Source organism: Camellia sinensis, chromosome 15, assembly GCF_055761805.1.
Source record: "Camellia sinensis isolate YWXY chromosome 15, ASM5576180v1, whole genome shotgun sequence".
Taxonomy (NCBI): Eukaryota; Viridiplantae; Streptophyta; class Magnoliopsida; order Ericales; family Theaceae; genus Camellia; species Camellia sinensis.
The window spans coordinates 104,414,573-104,435,027 of record NC_138975.1 but is presented as its reverse complement, the minus strand read 5'-3'; the positions used below and the strand labels follow the sequence as shown (position 1 = coordinate 104,435,027).

The following is a 20,455-nucleotide window of genomic DNA, read 5'->3' as shown; positions in this document are numbered from 1 at the left end:
CCCCACTTCTTTCTCCCTTTTACTTGCCTGCTTTTGATGGTTACTATTAAGGCATATTTACTTTAGCATGCCTCATGCTATGCATGCGTGCATCATTCATCAGTATTGCATGCACCGGGCTCGGCGCGTCATGCTAATTGCATAGGTATTTCAAATCTAACTTGAATACATGCTATCTGTCGCATTTCACATGCCATCCATAGATTAGCCAAGCCTATTCTAGTGACATTCTGTATGCGATGCATTAGCCATTTTAACATGAACTCGGATCATGCATGATTGTTAACTAGTTCATTGTGTTGGCACGGAGTACGATGTAAGTATTTATGCTTTAGCATCTCGCATGAGTGTGAAAGTTAACATGACAGCATGCTTACCATGTGGCTATATGCTTACGTGATATTACTGGCTGAATGCCTATGGGTGAAGGTTGGATTGCTTGAGTTGGAACAACTCATTGAAATCCGTGTATTAGCCTACTCATGAGTAGCAAATTTCAAACCATTTTCCAAACAAACCGATATGCAATGCTCTGTTTCAAATTAGGCGATCTAGTCTATACTTCTTTTGCTGCGCACATCACATAGTAATTCTAGGCTAATTAACCAGAATAAGAATGCATAACGTTTTCAAAATTAGATATCATGGTTAGTAGAGGCCGATCTTCGGATTGGGCAAGAGGGGGTTCTCATAGCTGACCTTCCCGGATCGTACCCAAGCTCCCGAGCTGAGACAACTTTGGTGATGACGGACACGTGGCCTTAGGCAAACGAGTCAGGGTTTCCTAAATTTCCCCATAAAAAATATTTAGGTGGCAAATCTGTATCTGGCAAAGCAGTCCATATTTGGCACTTCTTTACAAAAATCTGTTTTCCAAAACGATTTGCCAGATTTGGACTCTTTGGTGATTTATCAATCTCACATTGCACATTGTGAGATCAGATTATGAACCGACACAAATCAAGTCGAAACTGTAGCATGAGGCCCAAGGGGACGTCTACACCCTGACTCGTGCCTAAAGCCACGTGTCCGTCATCACCAAAGTTGCCTCGGCCCTGGAACTTGGGTACGATTGGGGAAGGTCATTTCATGAGCACCCCCGCTTGCCCGATCAAAGATCGGCCACTACTAAGCATGATATCTTGTTTTTGAAAACACATGTGCTCTTATTCCAGTTATTAACCTAGAATTACTATGTGATGCGCACAACATACAAGTATAGACTAGATTGCCTAAGTTGGAACAAAGCGTCGCATATCCGTTTGTTTTGAAAATGGATTTGAAGTTTGCTACTCGCAAGTAGGCTAAAACACAGGTTTCGACGAATTATTCCAATTCAAGCATCCCAACCTTCACCCACAGGCATTCAGGCAGTTATATCACGTAAGCACATAGCCTCATGGTACGCATGCTATCATGGCAGTCACTCACACGCATGTAAGGATGCTAAAGCATAAACACTTACCGAGTACTCCGAGCCAAAGAAAGGAGCTAATTAGAAAACATGCATGAATTCTAACTATGCTGAGATGCCTAATGCAACACATGCAAGAATGCAACTAAGATAGGCTCGGCTATTCTAAAATGGCATATGAGATGCTATAGGTAACATGTATTCAACTTGGAATTGAAATATGATGCAGTTAGTATGATGCGCCGAGCCCGGTACTTGTAAAACAGATGAATGGATGCAAACATACGAGCATAAGGATGCTAATTGAAACATGCCCTAAAACTAACCATCATAAGCTGGTAAATAAAAGAGAGAAAGACGTGGGGTTGGAAGACATGCATCACACACATGCACACTTATTACAACATTGCCCTCTCTCGGAGGGTCCGAATAAATAATACATAATCAAATTAACTAATTATTACGCAACACTAACTAATTAACAAATTAACTGAACTAGCACGCAAACTATGTAAAAGGGGCTGCCTCAACTCTGCTTTGAATGATAAAGGATGCATGCATGCTCGAGTTGCCTTGTCGGGAAATCCATCGCGATGCCCCAACTCACCTTTGTTTGCAATTGATCTCAAAAACTTGCACAAAGCTCCAGAGAGATAGAACTCTACCCCGGGAAACTGTTGGAAGGCTGCCGACCAGCTTATAGGCATAGGAGACCAACTAGGAGGGCCACCGACTAGTTTTTGCTCACAGGGTGGTCGGCCAGCCAGAAAACCTGGTCGGCCGACCAATTCCTTCTCCTGGTTTCTATTTTCTGCAACAAAGGAAAAGGGAAGGGCATGGCAAAGTATTTTCAGCATATGTGTGCACGACTACTCTCCCTATCATTGCATAAGCTCTAGGGAGTGTAGTCCTTGATCCTTAGGCCACCAATCACGCATCTCGATGCATGATGGCCGAGGAGTCAGATTGCACGACTCAATGTGAAATGAATGCACATATAAACACATAAATGCCTAAACTCCATCATGTGTTAGTCAAGAGTGTCAGCGACCGAGAATCGAGGCACGTTTTATCACTTGGAGTATGAAACGTCCCTCGTCTCCCGTGTTTGGACTAACTCCTATTCCAAACACAATGCAACAATAATATGGCATGGCATACGCAAATGCAACTCTAGCATGCAAACATGCAATGCAACCTAAGCATGCGAATATGCAAGGGACATGATGGCATACACAATGCCAATATGAAATGCAACATGGACAACCTAACAAGGCCAATAGCATGCACAATGCACAATGCTAAAGCACACATACTCAATGCAAGACAACATATGCAACAATATGACAAAATGCGACTCGCATACACAATGTGAATATCAAATAGCATACTCAATGCAAAATGGACTTAAACCAAAATGGATGGGCCTCAGTCACACCCAAATCAGTGGCCATGGGATGAAATGAAGGTACAAAATACAAAGCATGCATGCACAATGCATTAGCCAATATAAGAGGCCCAAGATCACAACTTTCAAGAGTGCTCAAAGAGTAACAAATGTGCAAGTGTAAAGACTCTAAGTGCATTGAAATTAAGTAAGAAATGATGCCAAATCATTCAAACAAAGCAAGTAGAGCATGTAAGGGTTCTAAGGCATGAGAGCTATCAAAGAGGACTACACATGAGGCATGCAATGCATGGCAAATATGCATGAACTAAGCATGGACAGAGTTGGAATAGGTCTTAACAAAGACCAAAATGTGTTAAGATGAGGGCCCAAAGTCCTAGGCGTGCAAGCATACACACTAAGGCATGAACTAGGCAACAATGCATAATCATCAAAGGCATTCAAAACATGAATGAAGTGAGAACATAGAAAGTCTATATGTTCTGAAATGTGATGTTAAGTGATGCCAAATCAAGTACACAACACAAATAGAGCATGCAATGGTGCTCAATGTTTGAGGTAAGCAAGAGCATTTACACTACAGGTATACAAAACATGAAGCATGTGATTAAGGCAACCAAAAACAGTCCTATTACATGTTAATATGAGACTAAAACATGCATGGATGGAAGCCAAAATGTGCTAGCATGAGGGGCATGAGGCATAATGCATACAAGGCAAATAAGGTGGATTACACTACACCTATTAGGACCAAGCATGGGATGACTCCACCAACAAAAATCAGAGTTATATAATGGCAAAATAACCCCAAATAAGCACTGAAATGATGGCTCGCAAGCAAAGGCATGAATGCATACACAATGGCTCATGTTAAGGCATAAAAGGGGAACCCTCCAACGCATTGATTGAGTGGCAAATGCAAGTGCACGGCCATGAAACATGGACTGAAATAGTACAACTAATGATGCCAAATCACTGAAATGAGCCAAGAAATGCATGCTAGCGGACCCGCTGCACAAAGCAAACAAGTTAGATTGAACCAAAGCTATACAAAGCAAGTCATGGATGACCAAGACAACCAAAATCAGACCTTAAACATGAAAAAACATGAACAAAATCTTCTTGAAGTCAAGCCAAAAGCATGCTAAAAAGACATGCGCCAACATGATGCATATTAGGCTATTTCATGGGATTACATGGCAAGTGTATGGAGCATGCAAAGGCCAACCGAACCGAACCAAAAAAGAGTCATGACATGGCAAAACCTCACCAAAAACATGCTGAAATGGGAACAAAACGACCTAGAATGACATGCTACTTCATGAAGTATACAAGACTAGTTTGTGTGATTTACACTACAAGTGTATTAGGCACGCATTATTCAACCAAGAGGCCTCAAAACAGAGCTAAGGCAGCCCAAAATATGAACAAAATCAGTTTGGATCATGGCCAAAATATGCTAGAATAGAGGGCCAAAACATCATGCATTTCAAGCTAGCAAACATGATTTACACTACAAGCATATGAAGCATGTAAAGGACTACCAAACCAAGAAAAAACAGAGTCATGGTATGCCAAATGATGGCCAAAAACCCACTGAAAAAATACCAATACATGCAAGAACGACATGCTCCTTTGATAAGGCATGAAAGGGATTACTCTATACATGCAAGAAGCAAGCAAAAGGGGACCAAACCAGCCATGGTCAGAGCCTAGACAGGTCCTAGAAGTCACCAAAGAGTGTTTGAACTAGGCCTCCAAATGGTATAAACATATGCTCCTTTAGTAGGCCAAAAATGCTAGTAAGCAAGACAACAAGAGAGAGGGTCACCCCTCTCTAACTTTGGCCCTCAAAACCACATTCTCACTACTGAAAATCCACTGGATTTCAGTGGTAGGAGGGCTAAGGAAAGACTAGCTTGAATGCGTTATGGCATGGCACAAAACAAAGCTAAATAGAGCATGCAAGATGGTAGATGACCCCCAACACCAAAAGAGCCTTAAACAAACATCATAAGAACCTCAAAACAAGAATTTTTCCAGTTGAAAACAAACTTAAATATGCATGCAAGTATAGCTAAGAGAATGATCAAGAAAGAGATTAAAAGAGGGAAAAGGAGTTACCCTTGAAGCTCAGCAAAAACCAATAGGTTTTGGGAGCAAAAACCAATAGGTTTTGGGACCAAAAACTAACTTTGCAACCTCTGAAAATCCCCTCCAAGAACCTTAGATCAATGGTGGAGGTGTATGGCTATAAGGTGTGGTGCAATAGGCCAAGAACAATGCACACTTGGAGCCAAAATAGAGAGATATAGAGGGATGTATATATTTTTTGCCTTAGACTAATTTTCAAAACCCTCACAAAGAAGGGGGAGGCCTTCCTTTATAGAGATACAAGGCCTTAGCTTCTCAAAGAAGCTAAAAACCAAGGCCAAAGATCCTCCATACACGTGTATGGAGGATGTAATCTATGCCTTCCAGCTGGCACAGCTGGCAACAACTCACAGAGACAGAACTGGAGGGAGTAGGCCGATCAGTTCATATGGTCGGCCAGCCACTTTAGGTGGTCGGCCGACCAGTTCAAAAGGGTCAACTCAAAGAAAGGTGGTCGGCCAGCCTATTTGGTGGTCTCCCAACTGAATGCAAGCTAGTGGTGTGGTGGAAGACCAGCAATTGTGGCCCAAAAATGAAGGAGACTAGTTACCTGACAAGAAAACCGGTCGGCGAGGGAAAAGTGGTCTCCAAGGAGAAAAGGTGGTCTCCCACCCTTGTACCACCTTCCAAACAATGAAAACAAGGTCCATGCCAAAAATGAACCAAGACGGATGCAAAACGAGGGTTTGGGGGTCAAAACGCGCAGTCGGGTGCCCCGAAAATAGGCTGTTAGGCATCGAAAGTGGCGTGCGACCACAAAGATGGTCTCCCGGGCCACAGTGTCCCTCTAGAGATAGGAAACAAGGTGTATGCCAAAAATCATGCCAAATGGAGAAAGTTAAGCGGTCCCGAGCCGAGGTGCATGGCCGACGGCTCTGAAAATCAGAAACTGGTCTCCAAACGGGAAAAGTGGCCTACGATCACGAAAAGTGGCCTACAGCCACTAAGAGATGGTCTACGAGACCTCTCCCTCCCTTTGGGAAGAGAAAACAAGACCTGGTTCACAAACCGAGGCAAAGCACAAAAGGGTCCCGAGGTCCGGGGGTAAGGCTCTCAGCCGAAACTCCGAAACCTCAGAACGAGCACAACATGCACCATCACTGAGCGCTCAATCGATGACGTCTGAGTCTTAAGGTCGGTCAAAAATGGAGTGTCTACAAACACCCTTGGCTTCTACACCTCTGACAAATTGCAAAACTTCCATTGGAATAATTTCAAATTCAATATCATGTCGACGCAAAACCACATCATCATCAATAGCCATAGCTGGTACGACCACTGTGGTTTTTTCTTGTTGGAACACATCATCAGGTTGTACGTCATTCATCTCTGGCACATCCCAAATTCCTCGATGTTGAAACTTTTCTACGACTCTCCAATTGGTACCTAATTTAGTGTCATTAACATAGAATACTTGTTCAACTTGACTTGGTAATACAAATGAGTAATCTTTGTACCATCGACTTCTTACATCAACTGTTGTCAAATGTAGTTCTACACACATAGTTCTGCTACTACTGGTGTTAAACCATTCACATTGGAACAATACAATCTGACGTCTGAACAAATAGTTCAGTTCCCACACTCTGCACAAGTGTCCGTAGAAGTGTATCAATTGGCCTTCATGCTCCCCTTCCATGACTAATCCACTATTCTGACTTTTATGACATTTGTCATGGTCGATAGTATGAAAATGGACACCATTACAAATACATCCTGAATATGTGTTCACTAAGCCACTAGGACCATTGCTAATGACCACATCTCATCAGTTTCTTCAGGGAAACTTGGCTCCGTAATTCATTCATCTACATGAAGAACATGTGTCATGTTACAAGCATGCACAATATTAACGTAATGTACGATTGATTGTAGGATATGAGAATACTAGCTTACATGATCTTTGAACCATTTTGGGAATTCTTTCTGTTGTTTGTTTTCGATGTCGAATGCACCGGCTCTTTGTTGTAACAAGTTCTTGTGCTCCCTAGTTACAAGAAATGCAATTCAAAAATATTTACTAAGATAAAGACTAATCAATTTACAACAAACAGATTCTAAATACGTTTAAAGGATTCATACTCTACGTGTTTGTCCACTTCAGTGCTATTGCGTAGGACAAACTAATGAGCCATCTCGCATTCAGCTATGGACACATCGGGCGCCCTTGTCATTAGATCAAAGGGACGGACATTTTGAGTGAATACCACCAACCCTAGGCCACGGTCACCCATGTCATAATTTCTTTCTGGGTGGTTAAACAATGTTTCAACTCCATCCAAATACATTGAACAAAATGTTGTACATTCTTTGGAAATGTAAGCCTCGGCAATAGAACCATCAGGATGAGCTTTGTTGGCCACAAACCTTTTTAGACAACCAAGCAACCTAACGATCAAATCGATGACAATGTTATACTGCAATCTTTATATCAGCAACAAAGCGTTAATTAAAATTTGACACTAAGACAAGGGCTGAGTTAATACCTCTCAATTGGGTACATCCATCGATATTGCACTAGGCCTCCAAGCATAGCCTCTCAAGGCAAGTGAATTGCCAAGTGGACCATGACATCAAAAAAAGCCGGCGGGAAAATCATCTCAAGCTTACAAAGTATGAGTATGATTTGTTCATCCAATTTCTCCAAATCTAAACGCCTCAATGTCTTTGAACACAACTGTTTGAAGAAATTTCCCAACTCAAAAAGTGTCGTTCCAATTTCCTTATTAAGATAGCCATGCATCCCAATTGGAAGAAGCCGTTGTATAAGGACATGACTGTCATGACTTTTGAGGCTAGATAATTTTCTAGCTTGAGCGGTCACGCAACTGGAGATATTTGCTGCATAGCCATCAGGGTACTTAATTGTTTTCAAGAAATCACAAAAGCCTTCTCTCTCTTTCACAGACAATGTGTGCAATGCGGGAGGCTTCTCAAAGGACCCATTAGAACGCCTCTTCAACTGTAACTCTTTACGTATTCTCATGTCCTCCAAATCTAAGCATGCTTTGTTCGTGTCCTTGTTCTTTCCATCTATGCGCAAAAGTGTCCCAACGACATTGTCACATATATTTTTTTCAATATGCATGACATCAAGGTTGTGTCGAAACTTCAACGTTTTCCAATAGGGCAAGTCAAACATAATGCTTTTCTTGCTCCAATTCAAATTTTGATTTTCATTCCTTTGTCGTTTTCGATTTTGTGGGTGCTTTCCATACAGCTTGTAAGTCCCAGAATCAATTTGCTCTAGTATTTGTTCCCCCGATAAGTCCAAAGGTTTGGACCTATGCTCCGTTTGACAGTTAAAGAGCTTACGTGTTCGCCAACTGTGGTTCTCAAGCAAGTAGCGATGGGCCCCCATATATCCTATTTTACTTCATAAACCCTGCGATGATGCATTATTGTTACAATTAGGGCAAGCCAAGTAACCCTTTGTACTCTACCCTGACACGTTACCATACGCAGGGAAGTCATTTATGGTCCACATTACCGCTGCATGCATTCTAAAAATTTTCCCATTCGATGCATCATATGTTTGCACACCATGCTCCCACAAATTCTTCAATTGTTGTATTAATGGTTGCAAGGAAATATCAATGTCTCTTCCAGGTGCCGAACGTCCGGGAATAAGCAATGACATCATGCAAAATGGCTCTTTCATACACTTCCACGGTGGGAGATTGTAAGGCATTATGATCACGGGCCACATGCTATATGATGTGCTCATATTTCCAAATGGATTAAAACCATATGTTGCCAGCCCTAGCCTTACATTTCGAGAGTCATCAGAAAACGTTGGATATTGCTTATCAAAGTCATTCCATGCTGCACCATCGGCCAAATGCCTTATTATGTCATCATCCACACGCTTCTCATTGTGCCATGTCATATCTATGACTGGCTTTTTGGACATATACAATCTTTTCAACCTCGGTGTCAAAGGAAAGTACCGCAATACCTTGTGTGGAATCTTTTTACCACCATCATTGTTCAACTTGTATCTATGCACATCACATGTAGGGCGTTTCTCCAAATTTGCACTCTCCTTTCAAAATAGTGCACAATCATTCTTGCACGAATGAATTGTTTCATATCCGAAACCCAAGTCACGTAAGAACTTCTTAGCATCATAGAGTGTCCATGGAACAGTTTGATCACATTCTGGTAGAATGTCCTTGAATACCTGCATACCCATATCAAATGACTTGTTGCTCCATTTGTTGTACACATTCACATGAAGCATCTTAATGACGAATGATAACACAAAGAACTTTTCACATGCCGGGTAAACTTTGCGTTGTGCATCTTCGAATAACCTAATGAACTTATACAAATCCTCCCTCTCCAAACCATTAGGTTCCTTGTCGGTATGATCATCTATAAGACCACTCACGTAAATTTCTTCGAACATAATAGGCAATTCACCCATGAGCGGATCATCGACATCTGTCATACATTCGCCACTACATCCACATTGGTCATTTGATACACTAGGATGAGACACCGGAACATGTTCCCCGTGGTGCACCCAAGTTATATACGAAGATGGCATTCCTCTTCGAATCAAGTACATCCACACAACTTGTCTGCTATACTTTGTGCCATTAATGAAATCGACACACGGACACCTAATTTCATCCTCTACACCTAAATGTGTCGTAGCAAAATCAAGGAATGCCTTCACCCCTTGTTAATACTCTTTACTTGTCAACCTATTATTTATCATCATCCAACTCTTGTCCATTTTTTGTTACCTACAACTCAAGCAAAGATTAACCGATGAACAAATGAGAACACGCGTTTCAAGTTGAGATAGATTATCTTATTTTTTCATTCACTATTTGGCTTGTCACATAAATCTCTTTTAGGGTGGGACCAAATGAAACGATTTGTACCATGAGGGGCCTGTCTTTCCCTAACACCTAAGTTAACATATGTATGAAGTTCTCACAAGTACCAATATATATATATATATATATATCCATCCATGGCCAACACTCAGAAAAAAGAAAAAAGAAAAAAGAAAAAAGAAAAAAAGAAATAAAAAATTGTCTATTGCCAATGTCGGAAGTCTGATAATTTTGCCATATCATTAGAATACAATAGGCATATAAGCCTCTAACTCCAAAATTGTCTATATAGCCAATGTCGAGGCTTTGATGATCTTGTCATATAATTAGAACACATAAACAGCATATAAACATCTAACTTAATTTGAGCATTCACAATCATTACATAGATAAATATTCCAACAAACTATTGAATGAATAAAAAAACAAATATAATTCAATCCGTGCTTTACATATATACATATACATCCTTTAATACATAATAAAAGATAAGTGTGTGTATCAGCATATATAACACCATCACATGCTCGATATGTTCGTGTCATGCTTATTTAAAGCTGACCATATAAACAGACGTGTTTCTTGTCAATAAGTAGGAAAGAAATTGTCACATGGAAGCTCAATTCAATTTGTTAAACACAAGGTAACAACACAGACATGGTTTCAAATTTCAAACAAGCAAAATGTTCAAAGTATGGTCTTTTCTCAACCAAGTGAAACAAATAATAAAAAAAAAGTAATCCAAAACTTAAAGCAGCAAACGTTTTGTCCAAATACGTATAAAATTGAATCTTATGATTCTTCTTTTCAATACCTTATGGTCCTTATAGTTTATATTTAATTCAACATTCATAATCAAACTAAGAAGTAATACTCTAAAAAATAATTACCATCTACTGAGAACTTAATATACTGTCAACTTATTGCTACTTGTTCTATGATGGAGATGATCAAATCAATAAAGGTTCTTATCCAACTTATGCTGAATACAGTCTAGTCATAGTTATGTTACAAGAAGTTCATTGATGTCCTTTCGTTGCTACTCAAAGAACAAAATCTGAGTAAATGAAAGATTGCAAACAATTTCCAGAGAGAGAGAGAAAAAGAGAGAGAGGGAAAAGTTACCTATAGTTGTGAAGAGTGCGCTGCAGTTGCTGATGGAATTGTTGCTGCTGGAACTGGAACTGCCAAGCTGGTTTGAACAATAAAATGTTTCCTACCAAAAATGACATAGCATTTTGTTAGCTAATTTAATAAATATACTCACATTATACTAGAATTTTTGATAATGTTTTATGATCAACCAAGGCCAATGGACTATAAGATTGAGCCACATCATAATCAACACAAGATCTCACCCATTTAGCTAAAATTGAATCAGAAACAACACCCAAATACAGAAGCTAAAAATGCAATATAGATATACTCAATCTCCTCCACCACAACCCTAGCCACATCCATATCAGTTACAAGCAAACCCATTAGTTACCATACTTCAATTAATATATGAAAAACAAATTAACATCTCCACAGAAAATGAAGGGAATTTAAACTCAAATTCTCGTTAAAATGGCAGAAAATGCAAAACCCATCAAGAAATGGACTCAAAATTCACATAAATGTAAGAGAAATAGCAAAATAAGTATGGATTAGAAACCCATGAAATGCCTATGCATATGTAGGCAAGGGAAGGGGCTGTTACCTACATTTATCCACCAAAGTCAAAAAAAATTATCCTCAAACATATTGCCAACATAAATTTGAACATGAAATTCGATGTATCCTAATCTCCTCTAAGTTCCAATAGAAAAGGCACCAACATCGTGAAAACGTTGTATAATTAGCAGCTGGGAGAGGGAGAGAGAGAGAGAAAAAAAAAGCAACTTGAACCAGTGTCAAATATCATTATTAGCCCGCAATAATCTTAAACTTTTGTGTTGGACCTTACTTCCAACCAAGCCCATCGCATGGGTCAACTGCCATGGCCGTCATGCTTCTGTAATATAAGTCATATAGCACTCCAATCTAGAGAATTTTTTTTATGTTTTAGATTTCTATAAGAAAAGGTTTAGATTATGGATCGAACAACTAGGTATATCCACATACATATTTGCCAAGAGAGAGAAATTATATGTCGTGAACTGTTTGCTAACATTAGTAATGTGTTATAAAATGGAATTTCAATAAATGAAAAAATGAAACTGACATTATGTATGCATGCATAATGAAAGTAGAAAAATTCAATGAATTTAACAAATTATGAAACTTGAGGCTTCAAATGGCAGAGCATTAGAGTTGTTGGTAGCCTCAAATTCTAAGGATTGACACTCAAATAGATATGGCAAGTCGTACAATAGAAATCCATTATACATCATTCTCAATCCAAACTAGAGGGCTCTTTGGATTTCTGAGCATACTCCAGACAAGCAAGAAATTACTATTAGTTTAGTTCTAAATTCAACAACATCTCAGCCCAAGCATTGCCCTAATTTTAAATTTCAATAACAATGCCTTAATTTTAAGCATTTCCTATATGATTTCTGTGTATATATATATATATATATGTGTATGTGTGTGTGTGTGTGTGTGTGTGTGTAAACAGGGACAGAGAAAGAAAGAAGGAGACAGTGAGAAGGAGATAGACAAATTGAGAGGGAGATACAAAGGGAGGGAGAGACAGATGCGAAATAAAGGACATACCTGGGAGGGAGACTTCCCGATGATCCAGCAACCCTTGCAGTGATGGCCATGGAGACAAAGCTATAAAGAAGAGGGCAGAGGCGTGAGTAGGACACAGTGACAGAGGCGTGGGTGTACTATATGTATAATTGATTATGTATGGGATCAAGGTTATGTATATATGATTTGCGTGTGTGTATATATGTATGTATATATATATATATGAATGTATGTGTGTGTGTGTGTGTGTGTGTGTGTGTGTGTGTAAACAACGAGAGAGAGAAAGAGGAAAACCAAGAGGCCATACAAAGAAGGAGACAGAAATCGAGAGGGAGATACAGAGAGATAGATAGATAGATAGAGAGAGAGAGAGAGAGAGAGAGAGAGAGAGAGAGGCGAAATAAAGGACATACCTGGGAGGGAGACAAAGTGATGATCCACAAGCTTTGCAGTGATGGCGATGGAGACAAAGCAGTGATAGAGGCGAGACTGCGATAGGGAGGGAAATGGACTTCTATTACAATAAAAATAAAACAAAAAAAATATTTATTCCCGACCAAATTTTATTTTAGTCGTTAATATATTTATGAAAAATTTAATATTCCCTCCACAATTTTGTGCCACGTTTTGGCTACTGAATTACAGTCGGTAAAGCTTTCAGATTTAGCGACCAAAATTGAAATAGTCGCCCAAACCCTTGTTTTACACGACTAACACACAATTAGTAGCCAAAAAATAAATAAATACCAATAAAACAAATTTACAATTTATGAAGACTGTACAATTAGCAACCAACATCATATTTAGTCGCCCAAAATGTCACTTTTTAACGACTAACACCTATTTAGTAGCCAAAAGAACACTCAATTCCGACAACATATGTTTTTAGTATCAAAATAGTGGACTTTTACCCGACCAAAAAGGTTTAGTAGCTAATGCATGTACCTTGGGCAACCAAATACTGTTTGGTAGCTAATGTGTCTACCATTGGCAACAAACAAATTTTTAGTAGCTAATTGGTATACCTTTGGCGACTAAATTTAGTTTTGTCGGCAAAATTAGTCGCTGAAGCTGTCTTTCTTGTAGTGCATGGTTGAATTGGAATATCATTTTAAACAAAATATACATCAAAATAAATTTTAATTACAAAAATACCACCTATTATGCTTGTGGAGATTTTGTATAAAAATTCAGTAAAAATAATATTTTAGGGTGTGTTTGGTAACGTTTACGTTTTCAGTTTATATTTACAAAAATTTTATAAACTGGTTTTGTTTATTTTTAGAAAAATATAAACTACAAACGCGTTTGGTAATTGAAAAAATGTTTAAAAAATTCTAAAAATATAAAAAAGAGTGAGAAATGACAAGTGGCGGCGGAAGACGGTGGTGGAAAGTGGTGGCGGTGGGTGGTGGGTAGTGGGTTGCTGGTGGTGGTGGGTGGTGGGTGGTGGTGGCGGGCGGGTGGGTGGGTGCGTGCGTGACGGTGACAGTGGCGGGTGGTGGGTGGTAGCGAGTGGGTGGTGGTGGTGGTGGTGGTGGCGGGTGGTGGGTGGTGGTAACGGGTGGGTGGCGGATGGCGGGTGGTGGTGGGTGGTGTCGGGTGGGTGGTGATGGTGGGTGGTGATGGTGGGTGGGTGGGTGACGGTAGCGGGTGGTGGGTGGTAGCGAGTGGGTGGTGGTTGTAGTGGGTGGGTGAGTGACGGTGGCGGGTGGTAGGTGGTGGCAGGTGGATGTTGGGTGATGGTGGTGGTGGTGGTGGTGGTGGTGAGTGGTGAGTGGTGGTGGTGGGTGGCTGGTGGTGGTGGCAAGTAGGTGGCGGGTGGTGGTGGCGGGCAGTGGATGGTAGTGGCGAGTGGATGGCAGGTGGGTGGTGGGTGGTAGTGGTGGTGGTGGTGGTGGCGGCGAGAGGTGGGTGGTGGTGGCGGGTGGTGGCAGGTAGGTGGTGAATGGTGGTGGTGAGGGGTGGGTGGTGGGTGGTGGTGGCAGAAGACCGTGGTGGAAAATGGTGGCGGGTGATGGCTAGTGTTGGGTGGTAAAAAAAAAAAAAACTCAAAACTTAAAACGGAAACACATTTTTTGTGTTTTTATTTTTTGGCCAAATTTATAAACTAAGACCACTGATTTATAAATCAAAAATTTTACCAAACAAGTTTTTATTTGAGTTTTTTCAATTTTTGTAAATATAAATAGAAAATTGAAAACGTAAGTGTTACTAAACGGCACCTTAGAATTTAAAATTTGATTTTATTTATTTATTTTTCTTTTGTACATAGGCTGCCATAATACGAAAAAGTGAAAGAGACAATCTTGTTAGTCGTAAGATTTGAATATTAATAATTTAACAAAACAATAAATATCAGGATATAGAATTAATTAAAGAAAACACAAATTGAACAATCTGAACAAAACAATCTCTTTTTAACGGTGACTTCTACCATTAATCATACTTATTTTTGGTAATTGATTGTCTTATTTTGTGTCCTAGTAGCAGAGCAATTTTAATGGATGTGTAACAAGGTTTTTCAATTGTATTTTAGATTGTATATAGAAAAAGGTAGAGGAAGATAATCTAATCCCTTGGTTGATATAGTACATGGCATAAGCGCAAAAAGGGACCAATGAACTAATTGAGAGTAACAAAAGAAGACATAATCATGATTAGTCTCACTAATATCCATGTAATATGAGAGGGGGGGGGGGGGGGGGGGGGGGGGGGGTGGTTGTGGTTTCCTATTAATTAGGTAGCATGTTGAGAAGCAACATGATTATGAACAAATAAGCATGCTTCGGAGAGCTAAGGAAGTGCTTGAAAGTAACCAAACAATAAACATATAAACATGATTATGATGATTTGATGGCTAAGCCCTTTTACTAATTTTAGACAAACATTATGATCTTTTTAATTTCCCCATAGAGAGAAACATCTTCCGCAAGATACACATTAACTAGCAATACATATATATGTATGTATATATACACATACATATATATGATTATCTTCCTCAATTTGTTTGTTATTGGATTGTTAGTTACATTTGGCATGTGAGGTTCAGTCTCTATGTGTTTATGTACTATTAGTTGGTGATATCACATATCAATGATAACATTGTATTATCATTATATTGAATTTTTAACCAAATTTTGTAGAAAATTTTTTTTAGCATTATATAATTTATTTTAAGACTGACATCCACATATATATATATATATATATATATATATATATATATATATTGTATTATCCATGATATACTAGTTACAAATAACATTATTTTTTTGATATTTCTCAAAATCAATCGTAAAAACTTGCATGAAATATTTTTATAAAAATTTTAGATATTGTAATTAATAAGTGCCCCCTCTAATTTAATTTTTTTAGCTCTGTCAGTGAGTAGATGGAAGAAAAATTGACATTATAACTTGACTTAAAGTGTAAAGAATTGATTATCATAATCGATAGTGAAGAAAACAAATTGAAATTACTATGAAAATATAGAAGTGCCAAGTATAATTAATTCTAAAAATATAGAAAGTTTTACAAAATCAAGGCACAAGTTCAATACTAATTTATTTTTTACAATAGATTTAGTTATGTTTTGCTTAATGAGCAAGATTGGAATTGAAAGGGATAGAGCATTAGTTACCAAGAAGGGGGAGATAGAAGCAAATCCCACAGTTTTGTAACGCCCGAAGTATGCATCAGAGAGGAAAGCTCCAAGAAGGGCTCCAAAGTTGCAAGTTCCATTGAAGACGTTGATCAGATTAGTTGATGTAATTGTGTCCATGTTGAACACTGCTGTCAGGTACACCAATAGATTCGATGATGTCACTAGTGTTCCCAGCTTCTCAAATGTCTAATTTCCTGCAATTATTATTATTATTATTATTATTATTAGGGTAAATTACAATGACATCCCCTGAGATTTATATTTATTACAGTTCCCCCCTCACCCTTTGGAAATTACATCTCCCCCTTTGAGGTTTAAAGTTTCATTACAGATTCCTCCTCAGCAATTTAATTTTTTTAAATACTAATTTTTCCCTCATTGGGTAAATTACATTGACACCCCTCACATTTTAGAAATTACAATCCCCTCCCTAGGTTTAAAGTAGCATTACCAATTGCCCCCTTGGTTAGTATTAGTTGGAAAAAAAATTCATTGAAAAAAAAAATTAATTGAAAAAAAAAAATTTGTTAGTAAAATTTTTAATTTTTTGTTTAAAAACCAACATAAACTCATTTTTTGAATTTACTTTTTTTTCTCAAATTTACAAACTGAGACAACCATTTATAAATCAAAAAAATTATCAAACAGGTTTTTATGACAGTTTTTTTTTTAATTTTTGTAAATATAAATTGAAAACTGAAAACGAAATGGTTATCAAACAGGTCTCAGATGGTAAAAATGTCGTAAAATTAACAAATAATTAAATAAGTTACCAACGTAAGAAATGACTTATCAAAAATTCTTAGGCTATGTATGGTTTGATTTTTAGAATTTTTTTAAAAAAAAATAAAAGTTAATTTGGTTAAGAAATAAAAAATAAAAAATAATTATCACTTAAGGGTAAAAAATAATTATTATTTTAACTTTTGGATAGGTTATATACATACGTATGGTTGTTTCAATTTACTTTGTAAAAAATTATTTCTAACCACTCGAAAGATAAAAATTACATAAAAATGATAATTATTTTTTTATTTTTTATTTCTTAACCAAATTAATTTTTAATTTTAAAAAAAAATTCTAAAAATCAAACCATACATAGCCTCAGAATCTTTTGATAAGTCATTTCTTACGTTGGTAACTTATTTAATTATTTGTTAATTTTACGACATTTTTCCCTTTTGAAGCCTGTTTTGTAGCCATTTCATTTTCAGCTTTCAATTTATATTTACAAAAATTTAAAAAGCTGCCATAAAAACTTATTTGATAATTTTTTTGGTTTATAAATGGTTGTCTGAGTTTGTAAAATTGAGAAAAAGACGTAAATTCAAAAATTGAGGTTACGTTGGTTTTTAAACAGAAATTTAAAATTTTACTAACAAAATTTTTTTTCAATTAATTTTTTTTCTAATTAATTTTTTTTTTCAATGAATTTTTTTTTCCGACTAATACTAATCGAGGGTGCAATTGGTAATGCTACTTTAAACCGTAGGGAGTGGATTGTAATTTCTAAAATGTGAGAGGTGTCAATGTAATTTACCTAGTGAGGGCAAAATTGCTATTTAAAAAAATTAAATTGCTGAGGAGGGGAATCTGTAATGAAACTTTAAACCTTGGGGGAGATAAAATTTCCAAAAGGTGAGGGGGAAAACTGTAATAAATATAAACCTCAGGGGTGTTAGTGTAATTTACCCTTATTATTATTATTATTATTATTATTATTAATGGGTGGTCATCAGAAATTAAAGAAAATTAGGAAGGAAAAAAAAAAAAGAAAAAAAGACCAACTTGATCTTTGCATCTCTTTTCTAATCACCTCTCAATTATGAAATGAAATGTAAAGGGGATTATTATGCTGGATAAATATGTTTTGGAACAGAAAGACAGAAAATGAAATCAAAGGATCCCGGATGAAAGGCTGCTTGTGTGCCTGAAATGTGTGTGCATATCTACTTTGTAAATTGCCCATAACAAAGGGCATGGCTTTAAGTCCTCTGTACTTAGGCTTATCACTTGTAATTTCTTTCTCAGTATTTACCATGGTTTTCCTCTGAGAATTCTCTCTCCCTCTCTCTAATAGTCTGTTAAGCAGCCAAGTTATGTGCTAATTAAAGAGAAAGGGCTAGATATTGAAGCTTCGTATAATAGAAGCTAGATGTCAAATACTGACAAATTTTTTTAGTAGGAACATAAAATAATCACTCTCTCTATTGGCTAAGTATTCAGTATTACACTTGGTACCTTTACAATTTTATCAAAATATTACTTTCGTCTCTTCACATTCAAATATAGTAGTCAACCCTTTATACTTTAAATCAAGTTGAAATCTCATATTTCTGTCCGTCTATACTTAATAAAGCTAACAGAAATTGAAAGTGGAGTGACTAAAATGAGATTTTCATGAAAATATAAAGACTAAAGTGAAATTTTAGAGTGTAAGGGTGCTAATGAGACAACAAAAATATCACATATGAACATAAGGGTGATGTTGCAATTTGACTTAAAGTGTACGGGGATTGCCTATTACAATTGAATGTAATTGAACCCAAGTAAGATTTTGATAAAAGTGCTGGGGGTGGTAAGTGTAATTAACCTTATTTAGTAGTTTTGGAGTACCGTGTGACATTAGTGAAAAATAATCTATGGGTGAAGATTCTATGAGATCTTAGGCTAAATATTGCTTCTTTGTCCCTTTATCTGAAAAATAGATTGGTGGGGTTTATACCGGATATGCCCATGCTCTATGGTGGATTTATTTGATTGGTGGATTGGCACTAAAATCAGGAAGAAGGAACTCCAAATATGGAATGCCTTACCACTTGCTGTTTTGTGATCAATTTGGAAGTTCAGGAACGATTGTGTGTTCAATAGTGCTCGACCCAACTTCATGGAGCTCTATGAGCTTATCATTAAAGTTGCAATTTGGTTGAAGAGCCACTCTTTTGGGAACTCATATTCCATCCATGATTTCGTATTCAATTTAAACCAAATCAGGAGGTGAATTTGATGGATTTAATCTTGTTCCGCTGCTGAGTGTTTTGTTGCTCTGTTTGCTGTTGTGTTGCTCTGTTTGCTGCCTTAGGTGCTACCTCAACTATTCTGCTGTTTGCTGCCTCATGGTGCCTTGCTTTGATTTTACTACTGTTGTATATTTAGAAAGGCTACCTTGTTTGCTTTTTCTCTTTTTGCTTTGTTGGTCTCTCACTAACTTTGGCTTGAGCTAGCAAATGATAGGGTGTCTTTCTTAGTGCCAACCTAATTAGGATTTGTAGGGTTCACTTTGATTTTTTTGCTCTTGCCTCATCTTTATTGATGTAATTCATATTTTGTCTGTTACTTTCATCAATAAAGTTTTCCTTTTTGCTGATCAAAAAATAATAATAAAAGATTAAAAAAAATTGATTCATTGGATTTGATCTTTAGTATTCTGATTGTAATTCATTGGATTTCGTTATAATATCTTATACGAATCAAATCCATATATTAAAAAAAAATCACAATAAATCATAACTAATATTTTAATTTATAAAATTCCCAATAAATTGCGTGATATTTAAAAGGAAAAATTACATATCAATGGAAATTTTCAAAAATTATTATACATTAATGAAAAAATAAAAAATAAAATTAGGCCTAACTAGCCTAATTTTTAACCACCTGTATGGATGAAAATGCTAGTTCATCTTTATTTAAAAATAATAATAATAATAATAAGGGTCCTGTTATAGTGTGCAACCCCTTAAGAGTTGCACACCATATGCAACTTCATTATTGGCCATTGGATTACATAAATACATCCTAGCCATTGAATTTTTTAATTTTAAAAAATTGGACACTGGAGCAACCGGTTGACCATCTCTCTTCTTCTTCCACAGTGTATTTTCTCTCTCTACTTTCACTCTTTCGTTTCTCTCGCTACCTCTCCCTCTGCTACTCCCTTCTTCGAGTGATCTCTTCCCCTATTCCTCTCTCTCTTCTTCCTCTCTCTCTTGTCCCTATCTTCTCTCTCTACTGCGCTCATTTGTCTATCTTCCTCTGGTTAGACTGACTGCAGATTCTAAGTGGTTGTTTGGTTTAAAACACTAATCTAACCCATTGAGCCTCTGTTCGGTTTCTGAGAAAACCAAGGAATTTTTTTTTTTTTGAAGAGCAATCAATAAGGTATGCCTCCCTCTGATTATTTCTGAAGTCATATACCCTCTTCTAAAACTCTCTTCTTCCCCAATTTTTACTCTCTGTGGATATTTCTGAAATCCTCCCTCTTCTAAAACTATACTCTC

At 37.4% G+C, this 20,455-nt stretch overlaps 1 pseudogene; it reads right to left on the bottom strand.

The window, feature by feature from the left end:
* LOC145813180 (protein NRT1/ PTR FAMILY 2.11-like) overlaps window positions 1–18,216 on the bottom strand; it is a 105,557-nt pseudogene extending 87,341 nt beyond the window's left edge.
* Window positions 18,217–20,455: the final 2,239 nt, after the last annotated feature.